This window comes from Lepus europaeus, chromosome 15, assembly GCF_033115175.1.
Source record: "Lepus europaeus isolate LE1 chromosome 15, mLepTim1.pri, whole genome shotgun sequence".
Lineage (NCBI taxonomy): Eukaryota > Metazoa > Chordata > Mammalia > Lagomorpha > Leporidae > Lepus > Lepus europaeus.
The window spans coordinates 48182566-48203798 of record NC_084841.1 but is presented as its reverse complement, the minus strand read 5'-3'; the positions used below and the strand labels follow the sequence as shown (position 1 = coordinate 48203798).

Sequence of the window (21233 nt, the reverse complement as noted above, 5' to 3'; positions counted from 1 at the left end):
TAAGGACACCCACATCCCCTGTTGAAGTGCTTGGGTTCAAGTCCTGGTTCTGCTTCCACTTCCAGCTTCGTAATACTGCACAGCCTGGGAGGCAGCAGACGGTGGCTCAAGTGCTAAGGTTCCTGCCACCCACATGGCAGGCCTAGATGGATTCATAGGCTCCTAGCTTCAGCCTGGCCCTGCCCCAGCTGTTGAGAACATTTGGGAAGTGAACCAATAGATGGAAGGTTTTTCTAATTCTGTTTCTGTCTCTCTGCCTCACAAATAAATAGTATTTTTTTTTAAAAAGATGCAAATCCATGATATTTGAGTATCTTGTATAAAATTGCCTAGAAATAAAAATCATTTTGTTTTTACTTAGAAAAACATTTGCAAATATTTGGTAAGACTACTTTTGCAGGGCAGCCATTATCTCAATCTCACATTACATGCAATTTCTGTTTGATGATGTTGATCCATTATTGTAAGGGGCTGTGACTGGAGGGGCCTACACTGAAGCAATATTGAATGAAACTGTATTTTTCTTATCCAGATAAGTAGTATAGGGAAAATATTAGTCTAAATTGTTAATGGCAAGGTGAATGTTTGGATTCTGGAATGTATTTAGAATATAGAGTTGATAATATTTGCTGATGGATTTATTATAGGGGATGATAGGGAAGTGGAAGGTTTGTCCCGTAGTTACAGAGAACTTATCAGAATTCTCTACTTGTCCATTATTGTATTTGAATCAAACTGCTACTTTTTCAATTCCATGGGGAAAAAATGAAACAAAATCTTCCTTTTTCCCCCAACATCTCACACTTGGGTTTTGCCCTTCTGCCTTTCTTTATCTTCCTGTTCTCTGCTTCATTGCTCCATCCTCACACCTGCTGCTTCTCTGGGAGACCCGGATCCTTTCAGAGTGGATCTGTGAGTTCCCCATCGGATTCCACTGTGGTGACCTCTGTGTGACCTCCTGGTTGGGTGGCTCATCTCTGAACCTTATCACCTGGAGATGTGCCAAGAAGACAGAATTAGCTCTCCTCTCCTGTCCTCAAGCACAGCCTGTGACTTTGCTTTCTTACCCCTCCCTGTCTTCACTGTCACAGACCTCATTTTCCTTCAGTCTCTTAACTCTTGTCTCACTTCCATAACTATCTGGCTCCAGAGGAATCCTGGTTATCCTCTGTGTGGATAGCCAGGCAGTTGAATGATATTGTGGAAAATGGGGGAAAATGGTGAGTCGATCCACTTGTGGTTTCCGGTCTCGGTGAAACCCTGACCAACATTCCTTAGTGCTTTTATGCAGCACTCTCCACCGTGGCTGCGTAATATGAGCTCCTAGAAACTTAAAGGAAGGAAAATCTGAATGCTCAGGTTAATTAGATCTGAAATCTTGGGGTACAACACAAACATCAGTACTACTTCTCTGTCCTCTTGATAATTCTAACGTGCAACCAAGATTAGAAACACTGCTTTAAACTTGTTCTTGAAAGAGTTTTATTTCTCATCCCCTTCATGTTCTTTCCATGCTCTCTGAACACTCTACCTAACTCCATTTTATCACCCTTAGTGATTAACCTCACCTCCTACTTTGCCAGAAAAATTAAAGCTTTTCTTGGTGAATCCCCTGTGATTTTTCTTTTCCTTGTGATCTCCTTTTACTCAGTTGATTAGGGCCTCGATGGTATCAGCCCCTGGGCCAGGCAATGGACACAGAGAGATGAGCAGGACAAATACAGTCGCTGTCTTTCTGTGCTTACAATCTGGAGCTGCATACGGGCAGGTCAGCTCAGCAATTACAGCCCACGCTAAGTGCCACGGGGGCACACGGGAAGAGCCCTCGTCCAGACAGCCCCGAGGAAGGCTTCTCCCGGTTAACGCATCTCTTCTCCCTTGTTGAACGAGGAGCATCCCCGCTGCCCCAGGACGGGACAGGCCACCCTCCAGGGTTCCTTACCTACCTGCCCACGTCCTCCTCTGCACCTTCACGGTGGCTCCTTGTTCTCTCTGTTCTTTCTTCTCCTCACTATAAAAACACTAAGTGTCACCGCCTTCGGAATGTGAAAGCTTCCTTTTGTGTCCCTTGCCTCTCTCCTAGCCTCCACACCAGGCTCCTGAAAGAGTCTTCTTGTTCCATGCCTTCTGCTCCTCGCCTGCCTTTACGTCTGGCTCGTGCCTCGTCACTCTACTTAACGTTTTTGCCTCCTGAAGTCACAGGGGCTCCCAGACTAGCTCACTTCTTTGGACTTCATTCAGCTCTACCACATGGGATCTTTCTGATGCCTTTGACTGGGATCAACACTATCTCCATTCCCAGAACATTCCCCACTTCCATCTTTGTGATTCTACACATCTTCGATTCTCCTGTGTCTTCTGACTCTTCCCTTTTCATCTGTGTGATTCCCTCCCTCAGTCACTCCTTAGTCATAGTATTCTCCAAGGGATTTCCCTTAGGGCACTGTTCTCTCATTCATCTATTATTGTGGCCTTAGTCACCATCTAGATACGAAAGTCTCCAAAAGTTCTGTCTTCAGCCCCGACTTTCTGCCAAGTGCCTGCTGAGCATCTGCATCTGAATGTCCTACCACCTCCTCACACTTGGATTGGCTAATCCCCTGTTCCTTAAACCTGTTCCTTCTTAAGTGTTGCTTATCTCATCTGTTGGCACCACCATAAGCAGAGTCATCCAAACCAAACTAGAAACTTTCATCCTTATCTAATGAATCATCAAGCCCTTCCTGTATTGCCTCATAGATAATTCTTGACTTTTCATATGTCACCACCAGACATCACCAGATTGTGCTGTCCTTATTGAGGCCTTTAATGAGTTCTCATTGGTCTGATTGCAGTTAAATCCTAGCTGGTGGCCTTCCCTCAGACTCACCTGCTCGCATTTGCCTGTAGCTGAGGCTTTGGAGTCTACACTGAGGGGTCCTGCTGTGGTAAGCTTGGGGTTCTCAGGGTGGGAGGACTTCAGTGAGCTGTTTACTTCTTTTACTTATGGAACTTCTGCAAAAGAATTCATCTATGAAAGTTTCCTAATCGTCTTTGCAATACCTTTTCACCCTGTTCTTCATTTGCGCTCCTTCCTCGGTGCATTTGCCTGTCATCTTATCCCAAAGTACCCAGTTCTGGCCATTCACTGAGTAGGAGCTCAGATCTCATATCTTCCATGAAGTCTTCTTATCATTCACATCTTTATCATTTATTCACTGATAAGTACTGGGCGCATACCTCGTCCCATGGAGCAAAGAACATTCCTGAAAGAGGAACACTCCTGGGGGCATTAGAGTGGTGCTTCTCCCAGTATCTGTGGTGGTGTGCCACTTGAGTTGTTTTGAGTAGCTTGCCTTTGCTCTATCATGGATCTATAAAAGGTCCAGTTGCACACGATGAATATGCAGGTTGCACCACATGTGATTCACCATGCAAGTGCAGCAACACCTGAACTGGCCTGTGCCTTGTTAAACAAGTATCACATACTTGTATGTCACACCAGTGGGAACTGCTGTAAGAATATCCTTCTAAAGCTTACACTTGATTTCAGGGCTTATCTTGTACTAAACTTGTAGTAAACCAAGTACATCAGCACCAATTGACAGGCTACCTTTGAGTGGCACTCTACCAGAGGGTTTGCTGCAGATGCCTTGGTAGAGGAGGGATCGGCTTCCATCAGGGACTCAGAAGAGACTAAGCAACTTGCCAGAATGGTTGAGCTGTAAGAGGAACAGAAGGCCTATCAGAGAGGGTCAGAATCTTAAAAATTCTTGCCACCCAGGTGGTCACGGCATTTTAGTCACTGAGAGAAAATGGGACATAGAGAGGGAAGGGGAGCAGTTTGGGACTGCCAGGACTGAGGATAGCAGGACATACCAGAAAGGGATTGCTCTAAGGCAAAAGCTAAGGTTACAAAGCCTTTGGGCGTTGTGGCCTTGGGCGTTGTGCAGCAGATTAAGCCGCTGCCTACGACATCCGAATTCCATGTGGGCACTGGTTTGAGTCCCAGCTGCCCTACTTCCTATTCAGCTCCCTGTTAATGTGCCTGGGAAGACACAACGGAAGATAGTCCAAGTGCTTGGCTCCCTACACCCATGTGGGAGACAAGGATGAAGCTCTTAGCTTCCGGCTTTGGCCTGGCCCAGCCCTGTCCATTGCAGCTATTTGGAGAGTGAAACAGCGGATGGAACATATCTCTGTCTCTCTGTGTCTCCTTTTCTCTGTTACCCTGACTTTCAAATAAATAATCTTTAAAACACACACACACACACACACACAAATTCTTTAGGTACAACAATATGTGTCTTAACAAGCCCACCAAGATTTCTGATACCGACATTATCTAAGAAAAAAAAAAGTACAGTGGTATTAAGATTAGTGATTCAGGCCAGCGCCGTGGCTCAATAGGCTAATCCTCTGCCTGCGGCGCTTGCACACCGGGTTCTAGTCCTCGTCGGGGTGCTGGATTCTGTCCCGGTTGCTCCTCTTCCAGGCCCGCTCTCTGCTGTGGCCCAGGAGTGCAGTGGAGGATGGCCCAAGTGCTTGGGCCCTGCACCTGCATGGGAAACCAGGAGAAGCACCTGGCTCCTGCCTTCGGATCAGCGCAGTGCGCCGGCCGCAGTGCTCTGGCTGCAGCGGCCATTGGAGGGTGAGCCAACAGAAAAGGAAGAACATTCTGTCTCTTTCTCTCTCACTGTCCACTCTGCCTGTCAAAAAAAAAAAAAAGATTAGTGATTCATTCAGCAACTACTTTTTGAGACTGAACTATGCCACTGAGATTAGAAGCCAACACAGTTTTTGCCCTAATAAAACTTAGGAGAGCACTAAGGGTAACCAAGGAATTAGGCTTTAATTAGGCAGTCTTTGAAGGATTTTGAGTGGACCACAGCATGATTGACTTCGTCCTTGGAAGATGGCTCTAATGGCATGGTGGAAATTGGGTGGCTATTGAGTCAGAAAAGTTGGTTGCAAGGTCATTGCAGTAACCCAGGTAAGAAATGAAAAGGGAAGAATTAGCACTAGGGGTTGGGGGAGAAAATGGGGTGAACCATCGCTAAGACAGTTCAGTCTTGAGGGGTCAGTGGGATTTAGGGACAGGTTGCAGTTTCTGCTGTGTGGTCCGAGTAGTGGGAACACGCGTAACAGGAGGGGCAGGGATTGCCAACTCCCTCCCATAGTGGTTATACCAGTTCACACCCCCCTCAGCAAAACATGAAGGTACCTATGTCTTCACACCTTGGCCCACTAAGTGTGTTATCAGCTTTGTAGTCTTGGCTAGTCTGGTAAGTAAAAATGATATTTCCCTCTAATTTAAAGTTTCATTTGTCACCTTAATAGTAAAGTTGAACATCTTTTGTATGTTTTAAAGCTATTTGAATTTGCTTTTTTTTATGAACTGTATTTACCTTTTGTTCATTTGCTCTTAAATTGATGGTATTTTTTCAATTTGTTGGCAGAGGCTTCTGACATGTACAGATGTTTTATTTTAGGTGGTCATTTTAATTTCTCTGTGATGTCAGTGCTTTGTGTCATAGTTGGAAAGGCCCTCCTCATTCCAGTATTATAAAATAATTATCTCAGATTTCATCAAGTTTTCTTTTTGCTTTTTTTTTCATAAAATAATTATAGATTCAAGGGAGGTTGCAACAGGAGCATGGAGAAATCTTATATACCCTTTGCTCAGCTTCCCCCAGCCATCAGGTATTTTTGTTATTTAATTTTTCTGTTTATTTGATTCATCTGAAATTTATTTTGGTTTGAGTTAAAGATTCCAGGGCTTGTTTTTGTTTTAAAATTTTTTCCTGATTAGCTACCCATTTTGGTCCTAACATCATTTATTGAATAATCCATACTTTCCCCAGCAATTTAAAATGCATGTATATCAATCATGTGCTGAATTTCTGTTTATAACTGGTTGATTTCTTAAATATTTAAAGTATCACAGTTGAAATAGAATCTGCCGTGGCATTGATGTATGTTTTTCCAAGAGACACATGTTGAGCTGGCCAGTGCTGGACTTGTTTCAAAATCCTCTTAGGGTATAATTTGGCCCAATTGTCTATAATTGACTTTGTGTTGTTGTGGGTTGTGCTGGGGTACAGGTGAAAAACATTTATTTCATGCTCTCCGGGAGTTTATCTTAGCTTGTTAATCCCAGTATATTAAGGTAAAGTCATCAAAGTATCTAGTGCTTAAGGTTAACCATACAATTAATCCCCACAGAACCCATCTGAGGGACAAATATTATCCCCATTTTGTAGATAAAAAGATTAAAGTTGCCCTGCTCTCAGGTCATAGAGCAAGTTGGCAGAGCTCAGACTTTGTTTCTGGTCTTGTGATCAGTGTTTCCAAACCATTCCAGTACGTGCCCCAGGTCTAGACTACAAAATCTTTCCACTGCATTCACTTGAGATATAAACCACCATAACTAGAGGCTGGCACTGTGGTGTAGTAGGCTAAGCCTCTGCCTAGTACTCGGGCCCCTTACCCACGTGGGAGACTGGGAAGAAGCTCCTGGCTCCTGGCTTTGGATCAGCCCATCTCTGGCCATTGCAGCCATTTGGGGGGTGAACCAGCAGATGGAAGACTGACCTCTCTGTCTCTCCCTCTCTCTGTAACTCTGCCTCCCAAATAAAATCTAAAAAAAAACAAAAACAAAAACCAAAACTTCCATAACTTTTAGATTACGATCTATTTTTTCTGTTCCATCTCTGTATTAGCAAACATAAAGGCTTTTGATATAATTTTATTTATTTTTAAAGGTTTATTTATTTATTTGAAAGACAGAGTTACACAGAGAGAGAAGGAGAGGTGGAGTGAGAGAGTCTTCCATCTGCTGGTTCACTCCCCAATTGGCTGCAGTGGCCAGAGCTGTGCTGATCTGAAGCCAAGAGGCAGGAGCTTCTTCCGGGTCTCCTACAGAGGTGCAGGAGCCCAAGCACTTGGGCCATCTTCTGCTGCTTTTCCAGGCCATAGCAGAGAGCTGGATCAGAAGTAGAGCAGCTGGGACTCGAACTGGCTCCCATATGTGATGCTGGCACTGCAGGTGGCAGCTTTACCCAATAAGCCACAGTGCCAGCCTCTTTGATATAATTTTAATAGATTTGGTTGTATATCTTGAGATTTATAACAAATCCATTTTACATTCCTGCTTTTAGATGAGAGAGCCAAGACAGATGACTTCTATAAGGTTTTACTGACTTTACTCTGAGTAATGTTCAAGAAAAATAAAATACTCTCATCTGCTTATTTAGTTATCTGAACTTAGGGGTAGATTTATATAATTCATGAATTCTCTCTCACCTATCTGATTCTAGATACATGTTTGTTTTTTTAATCTTGCTGGTATTTTCCATAGTTTTATGTTCCCGTATAGAAGAGAAGGAACAAAAACATTTAAAGAATGATAAGTATTTTCATGTGGGTTATTTAGAGGAAAAACATGCTAGAAATTTATTAATCCAATTAAAATCATATTTGTTAGGGCAAGTCATGTAGACTTTTTAAGCGGTGATCTTTAATATATGCTAATGTAATAAAGTGAAATGAAGACTACTAATATCTTGATTTCACTTTATTACATTTGCATACATTTAAAGACCACCACTTAAAATTCTGTGCTTTGACTTTGGGCTGTCAGTTTGTATACTCTGTTGGGTTCTTTTACAGTTTCCTAACTTTCAGAGATTCCGTGGAGTCCATGTGATGTTTTTCGTAGGACAAGGGCTTTTTAGAAGAAATAAATGAGGATTTGGGGAGGGAATGAAGTAGTGTGCAGCTCTGAATTTTCTGTCTAGGGTTCATAATTATTGGTGTTGCAAGGTAAGGTCCTGCAGATGACTTTGATCATTTCTGTTGGAAAGAAGTACCTTGTAGAATCTTTATGGACAGATCTCAGTCTGGTCAGTTATGATACTTAAGATTTAAGTTACGTATGTGGTGTCTTTTGGTGGGGAGGAGTATGTTCTTTGGGTCCAGTGAGCTTTATGCAAAGCCAGCTATACCCAATAAACTAGTTCATAGACTAGAGTCCAAGTCATTCATTTAAAGCTGGTCATATATGCAGACAAAGCCAAAACTGAGCAAATGTACAGGAAGGTGATTCTGCTCGGGGGATCCAGGTCTGAATGAGAAGGTTTTTTCCTAAAACAAAAGCAAAAATTTCATGACTAATCCTGTTCTACTCTCTAGAGATGATTCTGTCTTTTAAAACCTTCATTCACAGGGTGGTGTTGTGGCCTAGCAGGTTAAGCCTAGCAGGTTAAGCCACCGCCTGTGACACTGGCATCCCATTAGGGATGGCTCAGGTCCAAGTTCCAGCTGCTCCACTTCCAATCCAGCTCCCTGCTAATGCACCTGGGAAAGCAGTGGAAGATGGCCCAATTGCTTGGGCCCTTGCTCCACCATGGGAGACCTAGAAGAATCTCCTGGTTTCTGGTTCCTTGCTTCGGCGTGGCTCAGCCCAAGTCATCGTGGCCATTTGGGGAGTGAACTAGTGGGTGGAAGATCTCTCTCTCTGTCTCTCCCTCTCTATGAACTCTGACTTTCAAATAAATAAAAATATTATATATATTAAAAAAAAAACCTTCATTCACAGCCTTCTTCCAGGTAGCGCTGGAAAACCCTGGTGATGACGTCACCAGCTGTGTTTTGGTGGCTTTGCGGGCACCTCTGCCTTACAGTTTGCAATTACATTTGTATCACTTTCCCTAATTTAACAAAGCTCTCACATCTTGCCGAAGCTTATTTACAGTAAATTCAAAATTATTTCTTGTTTATATGAAGGGTGTCACCCAGTTGTTGCTGGTAGGCTGGCTCTCTTTTACTCCCAGGCCATAGAATGGGCAGCTCTCTTCATGTTCAATCTGTAAAGATGGATGATTGATGCTTGTAGATTTGGCCCTTAATTAGGAGAATCATTCCACTTAGGGATCTCAACTTCCTATTGCTATCTACTTTTATTCTTTTTTGAGACTTTTCTACATGTTAGACTCGAGATAATAGCAATAATGTGAACTAGAAGCCATCTCAGATTTAAAGGTCAGTCTGATTCTTCTTTTTTTCTTTTTAACATTTATTTATTTGTTTCAAAGTCAAAGTTACAGAGAGAGGGAGAGACAGAGGGAGATCTTCCATCTACTGGTTCACTACCCAGATTGCCAGCAGGGTTGGTCCAAGCTGGAGCCAGGAACTTCTTCCAGGTCTCCAACATGGGTGGCAGGGGCCCAAGTACTTTGGCCATCTTCTGATGTTTTCCCAGGCCATTAGAAGGGAGCTGGGTTGGAAGTGGAGCAGCTGGGACATGAACCTGCACCCACATGGGATGCAGGTGTTGCAGGCTATGCCACAATGCCAGCCTCATATTATTCTTAAATAATCAGGCACTGCTAGGATTTATTGGATTAGCCTCTCTTACTAGATATTCCCAGGTTACATTTGGAGTGCGGCAGGATAATATATCTTTTCCACCAGCTTAGCTCCTAATTATCCTTTGAATGGTCTGTTCAGACGTGACTTCCTTCAGGAAGGTTCTCTTGACGTCCACCTCCCACCCCACTTTGCTGCTAAAGCACTCTAGGTTCATTGCTATCCTAGAGCATATGCTATGAAGTATAGCTATTTGCAACCTCTAAGAAGGCAAGCACTCTATCTAGTCTACTTTTTAAAAACTATGGGGATATAACTCACATCCTAAACATATTACAAATTTAAAGTATACAGTCCAATGCATTTTAGTATGTTTGTAGAGCCATCAACCCCAGTTAATTTGAGAACATTTTCATCCTTTCTAAAAGAAGGCTAAAACCCATTAGCAGTCACTTCCCTTCTGCCATCTGCACCCTCAATTCTCTGGACTTGAGTGATCACCAGTGTACTTTTTGTCTGTATGGAGTTGCCTGTTTTGGAATTTCATATAAATAAAAGCATATGCAACCTTATGCAACTTCTTTTACTTAGTGTAATGTTTTCAAGATTCTTCTATGTTTTAGTACAACTTAGTACTTCATTCCTTTTTATTGCTGAATAGTATTTTATGACTATGCCATACTTAATAGCTGATGGACATTTATATTTATTCTGATTTTTTGACTATTATGAATAAAGCAACCATGAGCTTTCACATGCAAGTTTTTGTGTAGACATATTTTCAGTTCTTAGAATTCTTGGGTCATAGGGTAACTCTAGGGGCTGGTGCTGTGGTGCAGAGAGTTGGGCTGTAACCTGCAATGCCAGCATCCCATATCACAGCTGGAGCTGCTCCACTTTTGATCCAGCTCCCTGCTGGTGCACCTGGGAAAGCAGTGGAGGATGGCCCAAGTCCTTGTGGGAGACCTGGAGAAAGCTCCTGGTCCCTAGCTTCGGTCTGGCCCAGCCCTGGCTGTTGCAGCCTTTAGGGGAGTGAACCAGTGGACGGAAGACCCATCTCTCTGTTTTTCCTCCTCTCTAACTCTTTCAAAGTAAATCTTTAAAAAGAAGAGAAAGAAGAAGGTAACTCTACTTTGCTTTCTGAGGAGCTGCCAAATATTTTTCTACAGTGACTATACCATTTTGCAATTCCATCAGCCATGTATGAGTGTTCCCATTTCTCACCGACACTTGTTATTGTCTGTGTGTTTAATTATAGCCATCCTAGTGAGTATGCAGTGGTTGTCTGGTCCCCTTTTGCGTCTTCAGCATTGGGCCTACCATGGTGTTAATAAATGCTGGGTGATTGACCAAGTCTGTTTCACTTCTTGCTCCTCTTACCACCCTTGCACTGGGAAGCTGCTCTCTGCTGTGTGGAGGAGCATAGACTAGAGTCCTGTTGAACCTTGAGCACAGGCTGTGCAACTTAATAACTTGGTCATCTGAAGCAACTGACTTCTTTTTTTCAAGGTTTATTTATTTACTTGAAAGACAAAGTTACAGAGAGGCAGAGGCAGAGAGAGAGGTCGGTCTTCTATCCACTGGGTCACTCTCCAAGGCCGCAACGGCCAGAGCTGGGCCGATCCGAAGCCAGGAGCCAGGAGCCAGGAGCTTCTTCCGGATCTCCCATGCAAGTACAGGGGCCCAAGAACTTGGGCCATCTTCTGCTGCTTTCCCAGGCCATAGCAGAGAGCTGGATTGGAAGTTGAGCAGACAAGACTCAAACCAGTGCCCATATGGGATGGTGGCACTGCAGGCGGCGGCTTTACTCACTATGCCACAGCACTGGCCCCAGCAACTGACTTCTCTGAGGTTCGGTTCCCTTACCTGTAAAATAATGATGCCTCTTTCATAGGAACACCTAGGACAGCACCTGACTTCCAGCCTTCATTGGGGGGGTGCTCTGTTATTCCCTTGGATAGCTTGGGAAGTATCTCTGTTGCCTTGCCTTAGGAAACAGAGCAAACGTTGACGTCAGGAGATTTGCCTCATTGAACTGCCTGTGGTGTATCAGGCCAGCGCCTTTTTTCAGGAAAGCTCCCTGCACATCTCCTCCAGGGTCGGGAACACCTCCCACTTGTGAGCAGTACTCCCGGGTGACTGCTTAGGCGGGGTGGGAAAGCTGATCGGCTTCTGTGGTTGAACTCATGATTTTCAGCTTAAGCTTCAAATGACCCATTTCCCAGATTTGATTACTTCTACGAACTCTTCGTTAAAACGATATTCTGTTCCGAACCACCAACTAGAAAACCTTTAATCAAGACAGCCTTTGAATTTCCAGAACCCCCAATAATGAACAGTCCAGGTTGGCACAGGTTGATTTGGGCTGCTGACAAAAGCCTTTCCGACCTTTGTCAGAGCAACCGCTTTGCCAAGCTTGTATTTGTTGCTGCCTTGCCTTTGAACCTCTTGGATAATTTATGAAAGCAAAGGAACCGCTTTCATCTGAGGCCCACAGTGGCAGCCTTCCCATGGCAGGAAGTGTCTGTTCTTGCAAATCTTGTACGTCGTGGCCACAAGGGAGGGCTCAGTATTTTGTTTTACTTCTTTGGGCTTTGCCATCATGTCGCAGTTGTTTCCGCGTTTTCTCCCAAGTGCTAACTCTCTACGAGACAAGACTGTGATGTGGCACACCACACTTAGGGAGCTTCCTTGGCCAGCCCCAGTCTACCTGTCCAGTTTTCTCTGCTGCTTCTCCTCTTCACACATCCTATGTACTACAACTGGACAAGCGGTCTTCTCACAAGCGCCATCCGAAGTGTCCCAAATCCTAGTTTCTGTTAGCAGAAAAAAAAATGTGATAAGAACAAAAACAAACAATAAATGACTTTAGGGGTTGGGAGGCAGGGAAGCAAACAGACAAGAAAGAGTTACTGAGGGGGAAGAAAAGATTTTAATACTAGGGAGTGGTAGGGGATGGTGGGAAGTAATTGTGAATGGGGAAAGTCATGTCAGATAATGGAGCCGAGAACTTGAATTTGGTGTGATTGATAATAGGGAGTCACTGTATGTTCTTGGGGAGAGGAAAAGATGAGGAAAGTAGTATTTTAGGATGATTTTCTTTTTATGGTACTAAGATTAACCCTAAACATGGCTTTAAAGGATGTAAGAGTAGAGGCAGAAGTTACCTAGGTGCCGCTGTAGTAATGAAGTGAGTTTCTGGTTTTTAGCAGTGAGAATCTTGGGAGAAGCTTTCATCTAAGAAAAGTTAGAGGGCTTTTTAATATTTTCCAGGTTTGAGGTAAAAGAGCACAGCCAGAGATGATTCCAGTGTTTTGAATCGAAAGAAAAGGCAAGTGGTTGGTGGAGGTGTTGGATAGGGAAGCCCAGTGGCTGGCAATTGAAGTTGGACAAGGGGAATTGCTTTTGGGATTAGGACTCCTTAAGCAGTTTGTTAGCGGTTGAAAGTAACAGACTCTGGCATAGGTGAAAGATTGGGTAGATGTGGGAGTCATTATTCTAGAATTACAAGAAAGTAGATAAAAAGACAAAGAAAATATCAAGGGTCAAGAAGAGGAACATCGCAGTGTAGGAGCGTGCAGAAAAGGACCAGCTAAATAGCCTTATGTGGCAGCCCTTGCTGGGTGGTCATGAGGCCAGAGGAGTGCTGTGTCTGAAAGCCAAGGTCAAGGTTTGGAAAGGAAAGGGACTAATGTGGGACTGCAGGGGAAGAACGCAGAAGGTAAGCTTAGCAGGAGGGAGGTGCCTAACCTTTGTGTACAGCTCTAGTGAGAGAGAACATCTCTAATGAAGCAAGATGGCTATCTGAGGAGGGCCACACCTTCCATCAAGCATCCCTAAGAGAAGCTGTGGTCCAGAATCCCCACCTTGCTGAATCACAGTGTGTCATGTCAACCCAAGACAATACCACACCCTTATTTTGATGTCACATGCCTCTTTGTTTCTTCCAATTAAGTGTAACAGCTTGTCTTCTCCAGCCTGGAGAGATGCTTTCACTATTGTTGATTTAACAATATAGGTTGCAATGAATTAAGTTTTTATTATCTTAATGTTGCTTTTTTGCTGAAAACTAAACATATACCAAATTCTGTTTGGTTCTATATTGTACACTCATCACAAGGATACCTTTATGACTTTATACCCTACTGTTTTCTTCAAGATTTTTATTATTTTAAGATTGTTTTTTATTTGAAAGGCAGAGAGAGGGAGAGAGAAAGAGAAAGGAAAAGACAAAAGACAATGACAAAGATAAAGACAGAGGGAGATCTTCCATCCACTGGTTTACTCCTCAAATGACTGCAATGGCTGGGATTGGACCAGGTCATAGCCAAGAGCCTGGAACTCCATCCAGATCTCCCACATGTGTGGCAAGGGCCCAAACACTTGGGCCATCATCCACTACTTTCCTGGAAGGAAGAAAGGGAACTGGATTGGAAATAGATCAGCTGGGCCTCAAACTGAAATGCTACAGGTGGCTTTTTAACCCACTGTGCCATAGTACTGGCCCCAAGATTTCATTATTTATTTTTCTCATTTTTGATGATTATTTTTGAAGATTTATCTTAGATTGAGACTAGGTAGACAGAGAAGTATTCTCATAAAATAAAGGAGGGCTAGGGTCATAAGAAGGGTGACTTGGGGAGGAGATTTTACAGAGCTAATTGAAAAGTGTTTGCATTGTTACCGTCCTTAGAAGCACAACTCAGTCTTGTAAGAACCTCACAAGTGATGTTTGAGTGAGAGATTCGTAAGATGAACACAGCTATTAATAAGCATGATGTAAGGTTATATTCCTACATTTTATTTGGAGAAATAAATTCTATGGTTTAGTCGATAGAAGAAGTCCAGTTAATATTGTCCTGAGGGTGGACGTCTGGCCTGGCAGTTAAGACACTGGTTGTTTTTAGCTCTTGTTTATTTTCCTGTGGAACTGCAGTCTTTCTGCTTTTTACTGGTTGCATATCACCGTGAGTGGTGCATTCAGCCTGTGATTATAGAGTGGATTGAAATTATGTTTTTGCAAAAGCTATAAAAAAGAAAAAAGGAAGGAAGGAGGGGAATTGAGGGAGGGGTGTGGGAGATGGGTAATATGGTTATCTTAGAACTGTACCAAGAAATACAGGAACTTTGTTCTTTTTATATTAATAAAAATTAGAAAAAGAGAGACATTGGTTAAGATGTCCACATCTCATGTTAGAACACCTGGGCTCATTACAAGCTCCTTTCAGGACTCCAGCTTCCTGCTAATGCAGAACCCGGGGGCAGCAGTGAGGCTCCAGTGACTGGGCTCCTGCCACATATGTGGGAGACCTTGGATGTGTTCCCAGCTGCCCACTTCAACCTGGCCCACTTCCAGCTATGGTGGGCATTTGGGCAGTGAAGCAATGGATGGAAGATCTCTCCGTCTCTCAAATAAATAAATTATGTCTATATATAAATATTTTGTTTGAAATATAATTTCTTGCTTGTTAGGTGGAAGGCGGGGAAAAGGAAAAGAGGAAAGGTGAATTTCTGTGGTTTAAATGGTGTGACTTAGTGGCAGTACTACATTTTTATGTAATGATTGATTACCTGAGATGATAAAGTTATCAGAACAAAGTTCCGAATGACAAGATTACTGCTTCTGACCCATATCTTTATCTATGTGGCTGTCGGCACTTGGAAACATGTTCAGATGGTGAACATCTCTGTATTAAGGTACTCTGAAAAGATGGCGCACACAGTTGGCCTAGTGGCTGAGACTCCCACATCCCAGTTGGAGTGCCTGGCATCGATTTTCCGCTCCAGCTCCTAATTCCAGCTTCCTCCTAATGTGGATCACTAGAAGTGGCAAGTGTTGGCTCAAGTAACTGGATTCTTGCCACCCACATGGGATACCTGGACTGAATTCCTGGCTCCTGGCGTCAGCCTTCAACCCTCACCCCACCCTACCCTTCTCTCCACCTGTCTCTCTCTGCCTTCAACTTCAACAAACCAAGAAACAAAAGATGCCATTAAGCCTTAATTACTCTGAGAGTTTGCAATTTATTTGTGTCAATTTTTTTCATAGCTTTTATGTCACTTAAAAGTTTTTTAGATATGTGCTGGATTTAGGTTTGATCAAATTAGTGATATAAAGTAAAGGGTGAGGAAACGTTTTTATGGGCACTTTGGCTAATTATGAATTCAGCAGGCTTTGTGATCCTCTATCTTTCTATTTACTATTGAGATGGAAAAACACATTAAAGTCTGAGGAAATTTATATTAGTAAGAGCGAGAAGTGTGTTTCTGGTTAATTTTGTGTGGAGCAGTACCAAATTTCAGTACCTTGATTTATTTTATTTATTTGAAAGACAGAGTTATAGGTAGAGGCAGAGAGAGAGAGAGAGAGAGAGAGAGGTCCTCCATCTGCTGGGAGAGAGAGAGAGAGAGAGAGAGAGAGAGAGAGAGGTCCTCCATCTGCTGGTGCACTCCCCAAAGGGAAGTAAGTTCACTTTTAGAGCCTCACATTCAGAAGTGTGGATTGGCTGGAGGGTGGCTCCCTTGGCAGTGATGGGTTTTCATTTTGGAGCTCAAACATTGGTGCCCTTTGGGTAGGAGGCAAAACGCAGCCCCTACTTTGACCCCTGCCTTAGGAAGGAATGAAGTGATGTGGTAACAGAACAGGGAAAGCCAGCCAAGATGTAGGACAAATTCAGGTGAGAGAGAGCCAGAGCCTCCCTCAGCTCTAACATGTTAAACAGGCAGAAATTTGCAGAAAGGAAATGAGATCCCCAAGCAGGTGTCCTTAAATAGAACTTGAAGTGTTTGCACATATCAGCATTACAGACAACCCTGAAACCTCTGGATAAAGAAACAGAGACCCACGTGAGACCAGTGGAGCCTCACTCATAGCAAGAGGACTACACAGAGCAGAGCAGAACACATTTTTTCTGATATTCTTTTTTTTTTTTTTTTTGACAGGCAGAGTTAGACAGTGAGAGAGAAAGAGAGAGACAGAGAGAAAGGTCTTCCTTCCGTTGGTTCACCGCCCCCCCCCAAATGGCTGCTACGGCTGGCGCTGCGCCGATCCGAAGCCAGGAGCCAGGTGCTTCCTCCTGGTCTCCCATGCGGGTGTAGGACCCAAACACTTGGGCCATCCTCCACTGCACTCCTGGGCCATAGCAGAGAGCTGGACTGGAAGAGGAGCAACCTGGACAGAATCCGGCACCCCAACTGGGACTAGAACCCGGGATGCCAGCGCCGCAGGTGGAGGATTAGCCTAGTGAGCTGCAGCGCCGGCCATTTTCTGATATTCTTTTTTATTTATTTTTTTTATTTTTTTTTTATTTTTTATTTTATTTTTTTTTTTATTTTTGACAGGCAGAGTGGACAGTGAGAGAGAGAGAGACAGAGAGAAAGGTCTTCCTTTGCCGTTGGTTCACCCTCTAATGGCCGCCGCGGTAGCGCGCTGCGGCCGGCGCACCGCGCTGTTCCGATGGCAGGAGCCAGGTGCTTATCCTGGTCTCCCATGGGGTGCAGAGCCCAAACACTTGGGCCATCCTCCACTGCACTCCCTGGCCACAGCAGAGAGCTGGCCTGGAAGAGGGGCAACCGGGACAGGATCGGTGCCCCGACCGGGACTAGAACCCGGTGTGCTGGCGCCGCAAGGCGGAGGATTAGCCTGTTGAGCCACGGCGCCAGCCCATTTTCTGATATTCTTAAGTGAAATGTTTCAGGACTGCTTTCCCTTAGCAGGACAAGCAGTTGACTCAGGAGCACTGTATGCTTTCTGATGGTGAACAGGTTCTCTCCAGTTCTCATTACAAGCCCTGGAATCATTTATCCCCTAACAGTTTTTCTTTTTTTAAGTTTATTTCTTTTCTTCAACTTCAAAGGCAGAGAGAGAGAGAAGGAGACAGATAAACTTTGCATCCTTTGGTGAGAGAGAGAGAGAGAGAGAGAGAGAGAGAGAGAGAAACGAACTTTCCATCCTCTGGTTCACTCCCCAAACACCAACAACAACCAGGACTGGGCCACGCCCAAACCAGGAGCCAGGAGCTTCCTCTGGTTCTCCCACGTGGGTGCAGAGGACCCAGGACTTGGGCCATCTTCTGCTGCTTTCCCAGGCCATTAGCAGGGAGCTGGATCGAAAGTGGAGCAGCCAGAACTTGAACCCATGTCCATGTGAAATGCCAGCACTGCAGGTTGTGGCTCAACCCACTGCACTGCAACGCCAGCCCCCTGATGTGTCATTATTTATTAGCCTGTCTAACAAAATGAGGGAGAGAGAGATAGAACTCAAATTCTGCTACATATCAGAAAGTAAGTTAAATGAACCTCTTTATAAAGACAGTGAAGCTGATAAAGGGAAAAACATAGCATGCCCATTATGCTAATTTAACTATACTGCCTTCTACATTATATGTAATATACACAGTACACACACACACAATATACTATTTTTACTATGCTTCCTTCTACACCATATTTAGTATATGTAGTGTGCATGCATGTTTACAATATGATAATTTAATTATCTTCTACACCATATACAGTATATGCAGTATATATAAACATACACATATAAAATATGCTAACTATAGTGATAGTGTATTTTTCTTCCAGTTATGAGGATTTGGTTAAGTGAACACAATTTGAATAGTAAAATGCAATTAATCATTTCTAAAGAAAGTTAAAAAAAAGTAAGAATACAAAAGAACTTAATTAAAGCTTGTTTCTCAAGAATTTGAGAATCAAATCTCATTAAAGAAAATCTTTTTTTTTTTTTTTTGACAGGCAAAATGGACAGTGAGAGAGAGAGAGAGAGAAAGGTCTTCCTTTGCCGTTGGTTCACCCTCCAATGGCCGCAGTGGCCGGCACACCGCACTGATCCAAAGGCAGGAGCCAGGTGCTTCGCCTGGTCTCCATCGGGTGCAGGGCCCAAGGACTTGGGCCATCCTCCACTGCACTCCCGGGCCACAGCAGAGAGCTGGCCTGGAAGAGGGGCAACTGGGACAGAATCCGGCACCCCGACTGGGACTAGAACCTGGTGTGCCGGCGCTGCTAGGCGGAGGATTAGCCTGTTGAGCCACGGCGCTGACCCAGAAAATCTTCTGAGAAGATCAAGTACAGCCTCTGAATAAACGGCAAGGGCACAAATAGAATACAATTAAATAAGAAGTTGAGAAGTCATTTGAATGCTTTAGAGATAAATATGTCGGCCGGCACTGCGGCTCAATAGGCTAATCCTCCGCCTGCGGTGCCGGCACACCAGGTTCTAGTCCTGGTCGGGGCACCGGATTCTGTCCCGGTTGCCCCTCTTCCAGGCCCACTCTCTGCTGTGGCCCAGGAGTGCAGTGGAGGATGGCCCAAGTGCTTGGGCCCTGCACCCATGGGAGACCAGGAGAAGCACCTGGCTCCTGGCTTTGGATCAGTGCGATGCGCCAGCCGCGGTGGCCATTGGAGGGTGAACCAACGGAAAAGGAAGACCTTTCTCTCTGTCTCTCTTCTCTCACTGTCCACTCTGTCAAAAATAAAAAAAAAAAAGATAAATATGTCTTATCTACTTGCACTACTAACTTGAAGCTGAGAAAATTGGGCCTTCCTGCTAGCCATTTCAGCAAAAAATTGTCATCTATGATCAATTATTTGATTGGTTGATCTATTAATACCACAAGTATTTATTCCTTGACTCATGTCCCCTGGATCAGTAGCATCTAAGATGCAATTTTACAAGGCACCCTTCCCCACCCTGCCCCACAAGAACTTAGAGAATTTTAGGTGATGTGAGATATCACCTAAATCTACAAATGCAGTATAATGATTACCAAAAACAAAGTTACGTGCAGGAGTGTCAGCTGAGGTAGTTGACAACTCATATGACGTGGCTGGGATCAAGTGGGCTCCACTTCTGACCCAGCTTTCTGCTAATGTGCATGGTGGGAGGCAGCAGGTGATGGCTCAGTCACTTAAGGCCCTGCCATCCATCTAGGAGACTTAGATTGAATGCCAAGCTCCTTGCTTCTGCCTTGCCCAGCCCATGCTGTTGAGGAGTCAATCAGTTGGATGAAGGATCTCTGTCTTCCTCTGTCTGTCTTTTAAATCAATAAACTAAGTGATTAATTAATTAATTAAAAGAAACTAATGTGGCATGACTCTTCACCTGAAAACTGACGGCCCAAGAATGGAATGTCAATACTGCTTGCATTTAGTGTTCTATAGCATTGCATATTTATATAATTTAGTAATTGACCCAACTGAGGAATCACGTATTGGCAGTGGACTGATGATCAGTTTCAGATAGAACAATGTTTTTAGCATCATGGATTCTCCATAGAAGCTCTTTAAGCAGAAGTTTAAATAAGCAGTAGACAAAAGCGTAAACAGTAGGCTTAGAAAAAGCCCTATGATTGAATGCATACACGGATTATCTCCCTTCTCCTGCAGTGTGGGATGTTGGCATCCTTACACAGGAGTGAGAAATGAAAGGTATATGTTAAGTATGCATTTGTGTACAGTAGGGAGACAGTCCTAGGGATACTGCTCCAAGCTGCCTACCTGATTCTGTAGTTCTTATACCTCTAAACTATACAAAGTGCTTTACTTCATTTCTCTAAGTACCTAAAGCACTTACTTAAAGATTCATTTGTTACAAGCATTATCTTTAAAAAAAAAAATCATAGTTCTGTGTTTCTCCAAGTGAGATTGAAGGACCACCTGAATGAAATTGCCTCTGAGGGAGGCCCTTTCAACAGATATCAGGAAAGTCTAATTGTAATTAATGATGAAATTATTTTTTTCTAAAATATAGCTAATAGGAGGTGCAATTTAATAAGCTCTTTTGGAGGTAGGCATTTGGTGTACAGGTTAAGACCCGCTTGGAGTCCCAGCTCCACTCTGGTTCTAACTTCCTGCTACTGCATTCCCTAGGAGGCCACCCCAAGTACCTGATGGCTGAAGTACTTGGTTCCCTGCTACCCACATGGGAGACCCTTCTGGGTTCCTGGCTTCAGCTGGGCCCAGCCTCAGTTGTCATGAGCTTTTGGGAACCACTAGATGGAAGATACTCTCTCTCTCTCTTTCTTTCTCTCTTCTCTCCCCACCCCTTTCAAATACATTTTAGCAACAGTGAGAGTTTTAGATAATTGTGTACTTGGAACATTTTTTTGGTGGAGTTAAGGCCGCCTTAGTGGATAGTTGTACTGTGGATTTAAGACAGAATGATATCCCTGGGTAGAAAATGTACCCAATTAACGTAGTTGTGAGGCCCTAAGAAGGATTTCTTCCTTGCTTCTGTTACGCTGATTGTCTATTTTTCAAAAGCAGAACTCCAGCTAAAACCTCACATGCCCCATTGTGAACCAGTTAAGTGCTTGTGCCTGTTTATTGTGTTTTTGCTTCTGTTGAAATACTTTGAATATCCAAATAACTGATGTACAAATGCACATTACAACGTAGCTGATTGTACATTGTATACTGGTGTTGAAAGACAGATTTTCCTCTTGCCTATCTGCTTTGTAATTGTGGCCAGAGAACGTTGCTTGGGGCTATGGGTTCTTTATGTTCCTACTTTTCTTCTGACTTCCTTGGATATGTGCATAACACACACACACACACACACACGTCCGTGCACGCACACACATCCTTGTGAAATTTATTTCAGGTTTTTGTCTGCCATAAACTTTAAAAAAAAATTTTTTTTTATTTTTTGACAGAGTGGATAGTGAGAGAGAGACAGAGACAGAGAGAAAGGTCTTCCTTTGCCGTTGGTTCACCCTCCAGTGGCCACAGCGGCTGGTGCGCTGCGGCCAGCGCACCGCGCTGATCTGAAGGCAGGAGCCAGGTGCTTCTCCTGGCCTCTCATGGGGTGCAGGGCCCAAGTACCTGGGCCATCCTCCACTGCACTCCCGGGCCACAGCAGAGAG

General features: G+C 43.8%; 1 protein-coding gene across 4 annotated transcripts in view; it reads left to right on the top strand.

Moving 5' to 3' along the window:
• The window catches only part of ELOVL7 (ELOVL fatty acid elongase 7), a 106948-nt gene that overhangs the window by 22840 nt on the left and 62875 nt on the right, over nucleotides 1–21233 (top strand). Inside the window, exon 2 of one of the 4 annotated variants that reach the window (XM_062211726.1) lies at nucleotides 5611–5682. The exons of the other annotated variants lie outside the window; for them this stretch is intronic. The gene's annotated coding sequence lies outside the window, so the exon portion shown is untranslated. The remainder of the gene's footprint in view (nucleotides 1–5610; nucleotides 5683–21233) is intronic. 4 annotated transcript variants of the gene reach the window in all.